Source organism: Gambusia affinis, linkage group LG15 (assembly GCF_019740435.1).
Source record: "Gambusia affinis linkage group LG15, SWU_Gaff_1.0, whole genome shotgun sequence".
Lineage (NCBI taxonomy): Eukaryota > Metazoa > Chordata > Actinopteri > Cyprinodontiformes > Poeciliidae > Gambusia > Gambusia affinis.
Window position 1 is genome coordinate 24,465,483 of NC_057882.1, and position 17,890 is coordinate 24,483,372.

Sequence of the window (17,890 nt, forward strand, 5' to 3'; positions counted from 1 at the left end):
AAACTTTAACATTTATGTGTAAACTATAAAAGTGCAATTGTAAAGAAGTTGCTTGTTAAGTTGTGACTGCTAAACTATTTTTTGTCTGTGTTCTTTCCATTCTGTTGGGGCAAACACTTTTCTGTGGGGTCTGGACATTATAGAAATATAATGGCAGAGGCTATAGGTTAAGAGTGTTGGGGATTTCTGTTTCAGTGTTTCCATAATGGTGCGGATGTGTATGGTTAAAATGTTAAGAAATGCCATTTACAGTGAACTGTAAAATAATTTTTTTTCATCAAAGATATTGGTAGGCAGATGGTGGAATTAAGTTAAGTCATGAGTGGTTGTGGTTTAGTATTTTCACAACCAAGACAATTTAAAGACAGACATTTCTAATAACTGTGATTGATGCTGTTAGAAGGCTAGAGGTGCTACTGATGGCCCATAGACTTGTACCTTAGCTTTATAAGTAAAACACCAGTTTTCTCCCACATTCTGGCTCTGACTTTGATGTAACTGTAAATCAAACCACTAAAGGTTGGTCTTGTCCTGGTCTGCCAGTACTATGCGTTGAAAGACAAGTCAACACCATGATGCACTCACCGCCAAATGAAATGTCATTCAGCTGTAATTCCTGATCCAACACATGTGTGGAAGGACATAAAAATTTGTCTTAATTGGCCAGACAAATTTTCTCAGTATATTATAGACTTGTGCAAATGTTCTCCAGCATACTTTCAACAAATTTCATACAGCTTTTTTCTTTTAACCGTGGAATATTGTGCAGTATGTATAAAGGCGACAATAGTTGGTTGACTGCATTGTTCTCATTTCTTAAGATTATTTTTTTTACTCCTTGTCTTTTTGAGGCGCCATTTGCTTTTGCTCATCGTGAGATGATTATTGTGCAATACTATGGTAATGAAAATCCTTTTCATAGCCTTTTTATAGACAGTTGGAATTGGTATTATATGGCCAAAAAAACATAGGCCTCTAGGGCTTGCTGAGAAATTAGTCCCAGTAAGATTGCTACTGACAGTTTACAAAGAGCCTTAAATGTGTTTTTGATTGTGACGGTTTTTTTTCTTATGTTCTTGGGCTGCCAGGTTACGACAGGCACATGTAGCTGGGAATTTTGTGACCAACACAACAGAGGAAAGTAAGAGGAACTTACTGGAGCAACTGCAACAACTCAACTTTAACCTCCAGGTGAAATATCAGAAGGCGATTTTTGGTCAATAAAGTGCAGTTTTTTTTAAGTAAACCATCAATTCATCTATGGAAACTGGAATGTTATTGAACATTCAAATTCTCCTAGGCTTTCTATAACTTTTTACTGCTCATTTTATTTGTTCAATACTCATTTCCCCTGTCATTCCACCTTATTGCACATAATTTGAGTTATTGACTTGTTTCTTTTGATTTTATTTTTTTTTGTATTATAGATTATTTTAGCTGATATGTGCAAAGCTTGTTTATGAACCTTAACCTTTTTCTTTATCATATGTAAAGAAAACCTTTTTCTTTATCATATGTAAAGAAAAAGGTTAAGAGGAACACTAAATAAAATAAGAGATTGTTGAAATAACACAACCATTTTAAATTATCCTATATAAGGGGCAACTGACATCACAGGGGTCTTTTGTTGCCTCTGTCTACCCATCACAGAGTCATCACTATTTGCAAGTCAACCTAGTTTCCATGAACAAAGATGACATTTTACAGCAAGCCACTTAGACACGTCTCCCACAGCTGTTTATAGTTTCACAGGGGGGATGTCATCTGTTGAAAGTTTTCAGATAGCACCAGTCCCATGGGAAGCTTTTATCAAACTGACATTTTGAACACATGCAGTCTTTCTAAACTTTTTTTCATAAAGACCCACAAATAGATCTCTGCCTGTCTTTAGTTAACATCTTACAGCATTCCCCACAAAAAACCCACCTTTTCCCTGTTGCATATCACTTATCCAGCATCCCTCTCATTCCTGTAGAACCTTTCCCTGTTACAGCAAGTGAGATTTAAATGTAAAATGCACTGGACTGAATTATGTACTGAATGATTCATGTGTTTTTCTTCCAGGGCTCAATTCTTGGTATCCTTATAAGCATTTATGTTCCACATAGTGTCAAAAAGTAGAAATGAGAGCAAAAAGAATAGAAATGCTTTTTTGTTGTTGTTTTCTCTTTACATGTGACCATGTTTTTGTTCTGAGCAAAAACGAGTTTTTCCACTGGTAATGTTTTTTTTGTTTTTTCTAATCACTAAAAACAAATATGATACTGAACACAACAGGAGCGAGATGGTCATTTGGCTTTCTTCATCAGTTGTTTTACTAATTTGTTGCTTTTTGTATCTATGGGAATAGTAATTATGTCGCTTCTACTTTTTGCAGGATTTTTGGATTTCGAAAGGTTTTACATGCTGAGCAGGAGAACATGTTTTTCTGAGTGATTGATGGTGAGGTAAATAAAATTTATTTCTGTTCAAATTAAACAGAAAATTATAAATAATACCATTCATGGCATACCACAGACAGAAACCAACTGGTGTTTTAAGTAAATCAAAATATCACAGAACTGTTGAACCTAGTAGGTTTCAAAAGGTAAACTTGATTATACTTTTGCTGTTTTGTTTTATGATGTTAGAAATTGTATTTCAAAAACTTTGGTAAATATGTATTTTTGTATTGGTATTTACATTGAATAATGTGAAATACAATATTTGTTACAATTTTGTGTTTTAAAATAATACTTCTATATTTAAATGTGACCAGTGAATTTTGAATGTTGTCAGAAAATGCATATATGTGTGTATGCATGTGTAAAAGTTACAGTGAATCATTCTACACATGGTGTAGTTTTGTAAGAGGTCCGAATGGGAACAATGACAGTGGAGGACATGGAAATACATGACAGATGCAACTAATTATGTTAAACGTGTTTAGAATGACAAGCAGATATGGCCAGGTGCATAATTAGTCAGTAATAGGTATGAAATAAGTTTCCTGTCAAACAGGAGTGAAGCCTGGCACAAGTGCTTCATATTTCCACTCAAAATTAGGGCATCCTGGATGAAGTCGGAAAATGATGAAAAGGAGATGATTATCAAATATATATTTTACATAAAGTCACAAACCAGTAATCATCACAGACGTACCACAATCCTTGGTATAAATACTGCCCTCTAATCCTACCAAATGTAAACATGTTTTGTAAAAGCCCTCACTGCACCACCTGAGGCCTCCATTAAGCTCCAAGTAGTAGCATCCACTAAAGCACTGGGATCTCCCCAAGATTGATTTTGGCAGACTTGAGATAAGTTAGGAGACCTCCCCACTTTTTGCTTCTGGTCCAAACCCAATCGTCTTTTCTGGGGAAGAGGCTAGGGACTCCTGCACTACACAAAAGCAATATTGTCTGATAAATTGCCTTTCCTGGCACAATCATACACCAGAGTGTTCCCTGTGGTCTTTGGGACCACGGTTTCAGAACTGCAGCATTGTCGGAGGGTAAAAGTGAGGTAGTCTGCTTTGCAATACAACTGTAAAAGGATGAAATGAAGTACTTGGCTGCAAATAAACACTTCAGTAAAAATAAAAATAAAAATAATTCAATATATTATATTGTGATGACTGTTTTGCAAGTTATTGGTTTATAGATTTAAGTTGTTTGGTAAAGAACACTGAACAAAACAAACAAAAAAAAAAGTCAAAACTGGATATTGACATACACTATAAAACATCACTGACATTAAATCCCATAAAACCTGTCCTGTTTAATATGATAGCCAAAGTTCTTTATTTGTTAAATGACGATTTATATATATATATATATATATATATATATATATATATATATATATATTTTTTTTTACTTTTGTTTTCTTATTGTACTTTCTTACAGACTTTTAAAAAATGTTTAACTTTGGTTAAACATTTTTCATATTCTTCCACATGCTTCTCACAATAGTTGGCTAAAATGTTTTTGCCCATTCCTTCATATGGAGCTGCTGTTGGGCACGACGACAGGAAAAGGAAAATGGTCTTGTTTTTCCAAGACTACTTTGATATGATTGGCCACATTATAAAACAATCAGTCAATTAATACATTGTCTGCACAGTCGCTGTTAAATGTGTTTTTAATATTCTCAAACAAATGCAGAAGTTTCTTAAGTTCCAATTTGTGGATAAAGTGCTCTTTGCCCTCAGCGTGGTTGGTTGAAGCTCTGGAAATGCAACACATTCCCAGAACTTGCTGTAAACGTGCAAAACTAGCTGACAATCAGACTTTAGGGAATAATGAAAGCTTGTTCCAAGGCATTGGCCTAAGGACTGTTTTAGTTGAAGCACAGCAAAGTGATGTGGCTAAAAGGAGAATGTCTGCCAAAACTGTTGGGCGCACTTTAATTATGGAGAGGGATTGTACAACCCGCCTGACTGGTCTGACATTATTCAAAAGTAATTAGTTGCTTGTTATTTTAATTATGGATGAAAGGACACAAGAACAGAGTTAATCCAGAAATGGCATGGCTGCATTGCTACACAAAGACAGTAAAAAAGAATGTAGTGGGGATTTTATTCATTCATAATTTAATCACAAAATGGAAAGCAACATTCCTTTACTCCTAAAGTCCAACTTTAAGTTTTCATTTAAATGAAAATATTTTTAATCTAATGCTGACCTATTCAAATGATATTTCCTAACATTTTTCAAAATCATTCATCTACAAATTAAATATTTCCAATTATTTAGTGGTGTGTATGTAATAATCTACTCTGAAACATTTTTAAGGATTTGATATCAACTTTAGAGTTCAGAATGTTTTCATTGTTTCTCTTTCTTAGAAAATGTATTTATTTTAAAAATAAAATTGGTGAGACATTTAACCCAGCTAAGAAAATCTGGATCTAAAAAGCCTGAATGTACAGGAAACAGTGAATTCAGATCCAACTACTTCAGTGGTACAGTGTCAAATAGGTTAACTTAGGCAACATGTATGTCTAACAAAAGGTGACCACAAAGCAAAGTTTTCAATTCTGTTTTAATCTCCCTTTATATAGCATGTTAATATTTTATTTAAGCAAAATAAACCTAGGTTTTGCTTACACAAATGAATACACTGTGGTTTATATTCTTCATGGAGTGAAGCTTTTAGAAAGCAGATGCAGTGGTGGGTAAAGAATGGCAGTCCTCTGGGGATCCTCACCACATTTCAGCAGAGAGCTCTATGACTACAGATTAGGTCCTATTGCTCTTCTTTTCCGTTGACAGAGGAATCTTGGCCTTCTTCGTGCTCAAGACTTGTCTCCTTCGATTCTTCCTTTTTCTCTTTTTTAGTCTTTGCTTTGCCCATACATTCATCTGTCTGGGCTAACCTTCCCATTTAGTGACTTTCTGATGCAATATATTTTGTCTAATGTATGTGGGAACTTGCATATATTTGAAGAATCATTCTTTTGTGACCTGTTGCCTGAATTAACAATGATTTCCATAATTGATATGCAGAGAGACTCCTCCCTTGATGCCAGTCTCAGAAAACTCAGTGTCTCAGATGCCATGTTTTCCAGGTTGTACTAACCATACACAAGAGACATTGTGCGCTTGTCTTATTTTCTGGCAGCTTGCAAAACTTTATTACAGTTGCCCTCACTCACCTTACCTTCACTCCCTTTTCAATTTGGTCTCAGTACAATATCCATCTGCAAAAAATAAATCCCTTTCATTTTTGTACACTTATTTCTAACACCTCCAATGACAAAAATGAGGACAAACATTTTTTTACATTTTGCCGTTTCAAAACTTCTAAAAAGTTTGGAGTTAAAATAGAAGCTTCCCCTGAGCATTGTTGTAAGCTTATTGTCAAAAAATGTCCAATATATGAACCCACTTTCCTTTTTAGTAGCTGTATGTTGAATTAGTTAAAACAAAGAAGGGAATGAAAGCTGAGAGGAAGAATGGCTAAAAATTAAAATACAAGCAACTAACAATTAAGATATTTATTAATCAATCACTAAAAGACCTTTTATAATATCTTTGTGTCAAATTGGTTTAATTTACATAAAATAAAAATGGTTCAGGAACAAATATGTTATAGATGATCCAGTCAAATTATGATTATAAAATGGTATGAAACCTGGATCACATAAAAAACTGTAGAAAAGGAAAGTTGTTGTACACCACAGAAAGTGCAACGTTTCTGTACAATGTACTGAGTAGGTCTGAGCTGAGGATTTTTTTCTTTCTTTGATTTAAGGTTTTTCTAAAATACAGTTTTAAAATCAGCAACAAAAAAGATCCTGTCATTCTATTTCTGAGTTGTGATTGTTATTTAAACTTTCAAAACTATTCAAAAGACAGAAAATGCAAGCTGCTAAGGTTCTGTGCTGTGAAGAGTAACATCCCCCCTCTCAAGTCCATGCTGTCAGTCTGCAGTGTGATGACCAAAGGAGCTGAAATTCCTAACTTTTCCCCATGCTGAAAGAGAAAAAAAAAAGGCAGCACCAGGGCAAGACAGAGAACACCAGAGCAAGGGCATGTCCTGTATGTCTGAGAGCCAGGCAGTCTTTACCAAAGCAGCCACATCTCCACTGGGCTGCTAGGTTATTCTTTGTGGGAGGTCTGCATGTCTGCCCAACTGCCAGGCCATTCTTCCTCTCTGCATATTTGGCCTTGACGTTCACACAGTGCACATCCCCTGCAAGGTCACCCACTGAAGAGATCTCACTGATCTGTTCATCTTGACCTTTAGATTGCCTCTTAAAATCTTATGGCTGCCGGGTCTGTTCCTTGAAAGGTTCCAAATTGTAATGTTCTGTTTAGTAATAGTAATTTATTGAATGAGATTAATAGAAACAAACTATGTGACACTGTTTATATACTTAATTGTCTCCATATCATATTCAGCTACCTGAGGTACAAATGATCACTGAACGTCTTCATCTCCTCTCCATCTATCTCAATAGTCAGGGATGTATTTAATATTATTTTCTATTTTAGATTTGATCCCTCAAAGGTAAAAATTAATTACTTTCCAACTCTTCTTTTAGTTGTTTGTGCTAATGTTGTCTTAGAGTGTTATTAATTGAAAACATTGCAAAATTACACAAAAAATAAATTGTTGATGCCTAAACTAAGCACATCTGTTTATTTACATAACACAAATTTACAACACATTCATTCCAAACTAATCCTTCTTATCAAACAAACCAATCAAGTTCAGTTTATTTTTAAAATTGGTTGAAACTCTTTCTAAGGAAAGTTAGCAGATTATATCAATTCATTGACGTTTAACATTCACTCCTCCTAGACAGGAATGCAGACATGGTAGATTGTCGCTTGTATTGTGTAATTAACTTTTCAGTAATGCCTCATAGAAAAACAGAGAGAAAAACTCCTGTGAAACAGTAAGAAACTTCCAGCTGAACCGAGCTCTGTGTCTGACTGGAAATTTGAGAAGACAGAACATACACACAGAAAAGACCCAAAATCAATAGAAACAACACAGAAGCACTGATCTAGGTGTACATTGTAAGTTAAAGTGAAATGTTAATGGAAATAGTAACACCTCTATTGGTGTAGCTCGAGTTTTTCCAATAATAACCACAAGGCTTATGATCTAACTAAATTCTTTTCTTAGCTGAATTTAGTAAATCCAACACAGAAAAACAGCTAATTTCAGGCATGGCAGTTTTTACTTTTTTGTAAACCTAAGTAATGTTTAAGCTATTGCATATTAGAAAGAAATGAGAAAAGGAAGGGAAATAATCATCCCCAAGTCTTCCTAGTTTGAAAACCTTTTTTTACTTTGTTATCATTAAGTGGGAAGACATAACTCCCAAGTGATCAAACTACCAAGATTTTATAACTGCTACAGAAAATACATTTGAACCAGATTAAGAGTTAAGACAGAAATGAACCTTTGTAAAGTACTCAGGGATTTTTTAAGTTCAGCAAGTCGTGTATTTCGTATTTACTTGAACTGCTGGTAAAGTTTGGGTGGAATTTTTTTTTCTTTGCATCTTTTTAAGTAACTTGATTCCTTTGTATGTTTTTTTTCTATAATTCTCAAACGTATGTTATAATAGGCAGCAGTTGACTTCAACAACAAAAAGTAGTTACTCTCATCAAAATAACACAATAAAAAATTTTATTTGCATACAATGCCTTGTGAAACTATTTCACAATGTTTACACAGTTTTCACACCTTTACTTAATATGTTAAGTGTTCAACACTGAACAGCATGCAGTTTGGTCTTCAAACATTTTCCAATTTAATCTGAATCACAAAGAAGGAGCAAGAGCTGCTTTGCTGATTCAGCAGTTTTACAATCAGACAGAGAGTGCCGTTTATTCCTCCAGGGGCTTCTGCAAATGTTGAAGGGTTATCAGGTAGCTGTGATACTTATGCCTCAAAACACAAAGAGTTCTGGTCACTGTTGACCCACATCGCCCTCAGTGGAAGAAGAAGTCGTTCTCCAGGACCACCTGGCATTGAGGAGGATATTTTCAGAAATCGAAACCTTCTGTAAGGCCAGACAAGCCCCATTAGGGCAGATCAAGCTCCCGGGAAAGCAGAGATCTTTTGTCACACTTCTAAAAGGTTGTCCCACAATAAAAGAGCGGATTTAATGGCTATCCCACAGCCTGGGAAAATACTAAATTGGGTGTTATAAAGCAATTCTGACAAGGGCACAAGAGCCTGTTTGAGTGTCAGCAAAAAAAATGACAAATAGAAAAAGATTTTGAAAAATCCTTTTTGGGGAACTTGAGGGCAACATAAGCTGACAGGCCATATTATAAACCACATTGTGACCAGCAACTTTACTGTTGATTGGATTTCTTTTCTTATTTTAGCTATTCAAGGCATGAATCTTATATTTCAAGTCCAAGTCAAGTCTGAAAACTTTAACACTAGAATTACCAGAGAAGGGTCATTTAACATTTCTACCTGTGGAGCCCAGAGACGGGTCGAAATCCCTGGTAATGCTAGTGTTAAAGGAGGACTTATGTATTTATACAACAATCAAGTACCATCATTTGTTATGATAATGCCGTGTTTATCAAAATCAACGTTAAGAAATGTAAGGATCAACCTTTTCCGATACTCCTTCTCCACTACATCAACACAATACTACCATGTCGACTGAACAGTAAGTAGCTCTGAACATTGTACAAGTTCCTGTAAAATAACAAGTTTTTAAAAATTTAAATAATTGAGGAAAACTACAAAACAATTTTTGAGCTGGTGGTATAAGAGCACAACTCAAACTTAAAGTCATAAAATCACCTTTTAATTCAATTTCAGCATTCAGTGCCAATCAGCATTTTACTTCTTGAAATTGTAATATTTGCCCACTTTGCTTTACAAACGTATTTCAATCCAACAGACAACAGTGGCAGTTATTTAGGTGTTAATCTAACTGTTACAAAAACACGTTAGAATAATTTATACCTCAAAATCTATATTAAGAATAACCCCAAGCACAAACAATGTTTTCCTTTCTTGTTCCTCCCCTTATGATTTGCTGTCAATCTGTTCAGGGTCACCCTGCTTCTCACCTCATCATGATCTGGATAGGGTCCAGCCAACTCCCTGAACAATAAAAAGGTCCTATGGAAAGCAAATGAATGAATGCAAAAGAAAAGAGAAACTCATTTGGCCTCAGAACTACCTGAGGGATTTTAAGTAGATGTGACGAAAGACAAACGCATTGCGGGGAAGATTAAAATGTGGTCTCTCAGTATGCACCTGCGGGATCACAGCTCGTCATTACCACAAACTCTCAGAAGGAACAGAAGACAAGACAAAGAGATAAAAGGGAAAGCAGTGTAACACTTCAATGACTTTTACATCATTTCAACTTGCTCTGGGGAAAGCAGGAAGCCTTTAATAAAGAAGCAATGCAGCGGCAAAAAGTCTTCACATTCATTGAACATTTCTGTATGAAATAACACTGTTAAGAGTAATTAGCACACCTTGCAATGTTAATTTGGTTTGTTTTAACTGTAATTTTTATGCAATTTGAGTACGTATTCAGGGTAGCTGACAGTCTTTTTCACAATGCTGTCAAATGGACTACTAGGTACGTAACAATAACAGACACAAACGCAGATCTTACAAAATTATTAGAAATGTGCAAATGAAGGATGGAGATTGGACCAAGAAGTGCATTGAGTACAGAGGTAAATGAGTTAGGCAGGTGATTTGAAGGATAGAGAAGATGGCAAATTAATTTCTGTTATCTAGACAAGTCGAGAGAGACCAAAGGATGGTAAGTGGCTTGGCAGAGTATGTGGTTGGAAGAGAGTGGTGGCGTCTGGAAATAACTGCGTTTCTCTTGGGTAGACTTGAGGTAGAGAGTAGACAGACGTGAGGCTGAAGGTTTTCACTGGTGAGCAGCCGAAGGACCAGTGAAGAGATAGCGGGAGATGGATCAGCAAGCTGCAAACTTGGCAGCACAGTGAGGTAAAAAGGGCATCATTAGATTATCCTGACAGGCCTCTGCCTTAACCAATAGGGCAAAAACAGAGTTTGATCTTTGAGGTTTTAATTGTGTTGTTTTTTTGTAGCATTTATTTCTGATTGTTTTCTTTGTTTTGTATCAAAGTGTAAAATAAAGTGTAGTTCAATTGATACAGAGTTTATTAAAACTGGTTTTTAGTATTTTGTTGCATCTAACAGAGCTGTATTTAGCCTTGAGTGGTGTTATCTACAGCAGTGGTCCCCAACCACCGGGCCGCGGACCGGTACCGGTCCGTGGACCAATTGGTACCGGGCCGCGCAAGAAATAATAAAATATGTCCGCTCCATGTATTGAGTATGGAGGAGCTTTTATTTTGAAAATCGTACACCGGATGCCGATGTCATGCGCCAGCTCACAAACGCGCAACAACCCCCCACCCCACCCCGTTCAATCTTCACAACGCACGCACGAACACCCCCCCCGGTCCGCAGGAAATTTACGAAGGCTTGGCCCGGTCCGCTGTACTAAAAAGGTTGGAGACCACTGATCTACAGCACACGACAAAGAATGTTCCACACAATATTAGATTACTTACAACCTTTTTCTAACACACTTAGCTGTGTACAGGTTGGCAGGAGGGCACCACCCCTTGTACTCCCCAAAAGAAAAGATAAAAAGTAAAGTCCCTTACAAGGTTTTGTTTCTCCATAAGCAGATTTTATGTTCTTCTGTTGTAGGTGTTCCAAAGCAAGTCATCATTTGTGATTTATTTGGTGATTTTAAGCCCATAAGTGTGCTTAGTATTTCCCTAACCCCCTTTGAGATAGTTCTGTATTGCACTGGCACCTCTGACCATATTCTTTCCTATCTCATATGTCAGAATATCACCGGAAAGGTGATTTTGGTCGATACCAATTTTTTAGTCTGAAATGTTGCTCAATATAGCAAGAAAGTTGCTGAGTTAACAGTGGGGTAATTACTGTTAATTGTAAAAGTGCAGACATAACTTGGCAGGCCGGTCTGTCAATCAAACCTTTCTCACCAGAGAGCAAAAGAGAACAGTGGCTGATTCTTAGACCTTTGCCAAGCTAGATAAGATCGGTGAATAAGATCGGCTTCACATGTAAAAATTGGCCGATCACCCAAAATTAAGGAAATCGGCACCGATAAGTCGGTGCATGCCTACTTTTTACATTTAATACGAACATATGGTGGGCTCCTGGTGGACTGCCCTAGCCCCCTTATCACCAGGCATAGTGGGTTTTCTGAGGGAAACCTTGTAGAATCTAAGCATTTTCACAACTTCGTGGTGGGTAATTGTCTCTGACTGTGACATTAATGCTATATGATTATTGTATCAAAATGACCAAAAGACATTATTTGTAACTTTTTTTTATGGCCTACATAAAAACTTTGCTTTTTATAATGATGGGGTAAAACTAGGACAACTAATCAAATTACAAGTTGAAAAAAGTATTTATTTTTATTATTATTTTTAAACTATCTCGGGTCATTATGACCCGAGAGCAAAAGGAAGGTTGAAACAAGAGTCAGTTACACAATTTTCCCATCTAGTTGTTGCATAAAGTGTCTCATTTTCCCACTCACTGGGTGCAGCTGAGCTTCAGTAAGCAGGTGCTGAAGAGCACAAATGGGGACAAATAACCCAACATAAAACAAGAAGGTTAAAAAATGCCCTTAAGGTAACCTAAAATGCTCTGGCTGGTTTGTCACATGCATATAGAATGTTATTCACAGATCTAAAGTTATAAATACTAATCTCATTTAGACAGACCGGTTACTGGTTTCAAAGTATAAAAAAGTCACAATTTCAAAAAGACTGTTGTTGCATCAGTATAGGTTAATTATTCTGCATGCCAAAAATGCTAAGTATGAACGTACACACTACAGTGGAATGAAATTTCAGCGTCACACTCATGATCTAAGAACAGCTTCCAAAGACAATTACACACCATAGAAGTTATGGTTAAAGTTACATGTCGATCCTAATTGTTCCTTTAGAATAGCAGTGGCATAGCAACAGCTCATGACAAAGGGTGAAGATCAGTTCGCAATTCAGCAAACTTAAGAAGTAAATTGCCTATGCATAGACATCAAAGCAGACTAAAGAAAATGCAAAATACCATCTGATAATCTGTAATCACAATACCTTGATAGCGTAATATTTTTACCTAAGGTTATCACATTGTCATAATTCCCTATGGACTCATGCCTAATCTTATTAGAAAATGTAGAATAAAAAAAAGATCACAAAACACAAGCAATAAAAACAAGTATTATCAACTTCCAGGTGTATGAGGTTTGGGATGAGTTGAAACAGTTTAGCTGATGAGCTGGGTGCTCAATCAACCCTTCAGTGCATTTTGGTATTCATAATTTTCAATCTCTCATAATATGGGCTGTATTATTCATTTTGCTTGTTTCAGGCAACACCAATATGAGCCCTAGATTAAAGCTTATTTATTGTGCATGACAAAGTACGCTGTAACAGCTGGCTCGTTCAATTTTCATCAAACTTTTCTGCATTCGGCTGCCTCCTATTTACTTTATTTCCATGCCTGCTAAAACTATATTTTACCATAACTCAGATATGCTTTGCTAAGTAGGTAAACAAAGAATTGCAGCAGTAGTTTATGATAAAAAAGTAGCATGTTTCTTTTGGAATACTTTGACTTTTTCTGTTTACACGGCATTTCACATCAAAGCAAAAAGCAAATAGGCAAACTCCTGCACTAATGTTATTCAATTAAACACAGTTATGCTTGACATAATATTTTCAAAGCAGGGTAAGGCTTGTTAACATCTGCCATTTTCATAATTCAGGTATCAGGTGCAAAAGCTGCCTGTGAGGTACAGAAAAAAAATTGCTTAAACAATAACGCATCACCTTTAACGCCTTTGTTTTTTCTCACATGGGTCGTTTGTATCAAAGTGAAAGTTATGCTGTTTGATAATGTGGGTGGCGAGGGTACAGTGGAAGAAAAATATCAGGAAGCAAATCGAACCAAATCTGATTAAACTCACATTAGCATCTAGAGAAATCTCATCAATCAAAGCTGCCTTCCTGAGCCAACTTCAGAAGGCCATCTAGTGCCAAAGGACTGTGTGGAGGTTTTTTAAGGTGGAGTAAAAAATGTAATATAAAAATCCTTCTTAAACTAATGACCTTTCCTTACTACCTACAACTTAGCCTTTGATTTGACAGCTATTTGAATTCAATGATTGTTCTTATCCCAACATTAGTTTTGACATATTATTCCTCCCAGTTTCAATATAATGCTGGTAAAATAAAAGGGGAATACAAAAAAAAGAAATGTTGACCTTGGTAGCGTTGCAGTACAAGTAATGGATGAAGAGGACAAAGTGAAAATTTTGTACAAAACAAAATTGTAGCTTGTCAAAGAAAAATGATTTCACGTAATTTACCTTTTTGATTCATTATTATGGAATACAAGAATTAATCAAGAGGTTAGATTAGAATGTGGTACCCTGAATGAGGCTCTGGAAATGTTATTTTACAGACCATTGTACTACCAGTTTACAGGAAATGCAACTTGATATTTATATTGCATTAATATTTTTTTCTCAATCTTCTGAATAGATACTTTGTTTAAGCCACTAACAATTTAGCTTAGATAATTGTATGTCGAAAACAAAACACTTGAACTAATTTTAAACAAGAACCTGATGCAGAATTTAAGTTTAAACAACACTTTAGGTATGTAAAAAAATGAAAATACAATTCATTTGCATTGCATATGTAAAAAAACAGCTTTTCATAGTACAGTCCTTTCAATTATGGTGATTTGAATCACAATTTCACTCCATACCTCTCCTCAATATTTCAGTTAAAACATTAAACCAATAAATAAACCATTGCATTGGAGCTAAAAACAAACGGTTTGTTTCCTTGCAGAGCAAATAAAATAAACAAACACACATTCATTGGTTTGGTTTTGTACTCACAAATCCTTCAGAGTTCGAGGAAGATGTGGAAATTTCTTTATAAATGGCGCTGAGCAAGGAAAGTAGGCAGGTGACGTCAAATTGAACATCGAGATCCTTCATGGCAGCAGCCTCACAAATGGGAACCCAAACGGTCAAATGGGGAACTTCTGTTGGTCCAGCAGGCCCAAAAGGAAGTTCATGGCCCACTGTACACATTAACAGGTCTTAGTATCACTCACATTTGTCTCATATTGAGCCATTAAATCATTTAGCAACCCTCTGTTAGCATTTTAACATACAAAATGAGCTGCTACATCGCGCTAGCATGTTAAAAACTAACTGCATTTAGTATGGTTTTCTTCTACACAGAAAAAGGCATTTACCTTTCATATGCTTCCTAAAGTCCTTTACTGAAAGTAACTCCATTAACTGTTGTAATGGACAGCTTTACTTTGTTTTCGCCTCACATCTGCTCCGCTGTTTGCGCTGTCTCGAACGCCTACCCACGTTTCACGTAGAGCACTATTAATCCCGCCCACTCCCATCTGATTGGGCAAAATAAAACACTTCTTCCAATGTCAAACAAATCTGAACGAGATTTTGCACAAATCAAAATGTAGGTTGTGTACTTGCCACCGCTGCCCATGTACACTTTCAACAAACCTATGTGACATTCAAGGAGCATAGTAAAAACTACCAAGACCTGGTCTAGTCTGCTTCAGATAGATTTTCTTAAACAACAAATATGAACTATTTTCAAATATGATAAATTTTAAATGGTAAGGAATTAAAAAAATCTCAAAGAACTAGTCATGTTTTAATCATATTTTATAACTTTTGACTTTTTTACTAATCAAAACCAAAACAAGACTCAGGGTTTACAGAATGTATGTCTCTTAATAAAATTATTTTTAACAGTTGATGAAAGCCATATGGAAAAAAAGTCAAAATACATCAAAGCTCTCTATGATGCTCCCAAAAGCACAGTGTGTAATCAGCACATTAATTTATTTGCATGAAGGTAAGTGAAAAACCTGTAGACATGCGAGTCTCCACAGACTATTCCCACTTTTCCACAGCATAGCATAGCATTCATATATGCTCAAAAGGTTATTTTGTATGTAAATTTGTTATGATTTTGTTCCACTTTGCTGTTGGTGGGCATATGCACTATGTTTTGATACTACTCTATATGAGGATCCATTTTTTCACAAGTAGTAAAAGTAGCAACTATGTGAAGCTAAAAAGTTGTTGTTTTTTTCAGATGACTGTGCTTAAAACAGAAATGTGAGCTGACTTCACATTCAGTGGTATATGTGTTTATAGTTGGCTGTACAGCAAGCAGTCATTGTATGAAAAGTTTGCTAAGTTGTCAGAGGGCTCTTTGATTAACAAAATTGTTCACAATCAAAAGCTGTCCTAAACAAATGTTACTAAAGGGTCTTGTTTTTTTTAAGAAGAGAAAATTATTTAATCAAACATTTGCTTGAAAAATGCTCAATCTAGGAATTTTTAAGGACATGTTGATTGAGTAGGTTTTTTACAAAATGTTCTTGGACCATCAGCTGATGAAAAACTTTGATTTATTTTTGCTTAATTTAATCTGTAATCAACTTTTAAAAAGAGGAAAGAAAAAATTCAGTTTAGGAATGATGGATTTTTTTAATTATTAAGAAAAAAAACTGGTGGTATCCACCTTTCCTTCATTAATTTTGTTGACATTATGTACAAGTAAACAGCATGAAAATTATACCTTTTTAATGTTTTAGTTTGAAAATGAGTGTGGCATTCATTTGTATTCAATATTTAATATGCCCAAATTCTGCATAACTTTGGTTGTCAACTTTTTTGTAATGACAAAATTTGTGTCTATATGAATTAATGATCTTCTTGAACAGTCAGTCAGTTTAGTCCAATGACCATTTCATGGTATGTCATGTCTTCAGATTATGGATTGAACATACCTTAAAATTAAATTAAATTTAATGGTTTTAAAGAGACAAATGTTAAAGAGTCGAAGACGTATCATGTTATCTTTTGCAACACACTGTACTGCTGCTGCGCGTCTCAAAAGAAAGCAAAAAATGTGCATACTTAGTAAATTAGTGTGACAGCACTGTAGGAGTGTCAGAGAAAGAATTCTGGATTTGTTTTAGTACAAATATCAGATCACAGGAAAGTTCATCAGTATTTTATAACCCCCACAAAAAACATTTTTATGAAGTACAAAGTACTTCTTGGGTCTTTTTTCTTGAAAATCCACATCAGCTATGCTATATCAGTATAATCAAAGTAACCCAAAGCAACAGAATGTTCCAGTTTTACATATTTAGTCACAGGAAAGAAGCCACTAAGACGAAGAGATTAGAGATAGATATCTCTTCACCTCCAGCCTTCTCTCCCTACAGGATCTTATGCAAACAAGGAATAGAGTAAATGCACATAGATCTTAACTTAAAAAGTGGCCATTATTCACATCATGGGAAAATTATTGGCTTTTGGTTTTCATTGTATGGGACTGCAAAGTGAATATGCAGCTTCAGGAGATGTATCCATTCCTTACAATCCCATTGCTACTCTGAAAATTTTTATAGTTTTTAGTTTCCATTTTTTAGAGCTTCTTAATGCATTTGGTTCTGATGTGTTTATGTATTTCTTTTATCAAATACACTTTGCATTACTCTTTATGTGAGTAGTCCACTAGATACAAGCGCTTTCAGCAATACAGGGTAAAATGAAAGACATCTTTGATTTAAAATGAAACAAATAGCCTTACTGGATTCCCTAGTATTGTTTACAATGGAGAACACATGAAGTTTGGTCAATATGACCCTGACCCACAGCAAAGCTGACTTCATATGCCTCAGTTTGATATACCTTTAATGATCGCTTAGGGGTGAATTGTTCAGCTGTCTCTCCAAATAGCAACATCTTACTGAAGGGAGAAACTTCACTAAGATGTAAGAAATGTAAGCATGCTGTACAGAGACATAAATGGATTATATATCGAAGACCTTTTGATCTCGTTAATTAAATGTGCAATACTGTGTGCCAAAGGAAAAAAACAGCAGGATTTAATACATAGGAGAAATTTTAAACAAAACTGAATCAAAGTCCACTGTTTTTCTCAGAAGCAATAAATACTGCTTCTGAGGGAAATACTATTTTTAGGACAGTCTGCTGGATTTGCTGTTTGCAACAACACTAAATCTTATGTGTATTTCTTTTAAAATAAAACATTTTACAGTTAGTCCTGTACATATTTTCTACTTCAGACCTGCACACATGCACTACATTATTCTTTTGTAATGTAAATTTCCTGATCAATTGATCAGATTTCTTTAACATTTGAGAACTTTTTCATTTAAAAAAATGTTGTAGTTATTAATTTTTCTTTTAACATTTTACACAAATTATAGCTGTACATCACAGTTGTGTTGGTGGTTAAACTGGGGGTTGTAGTAAAATATGTTA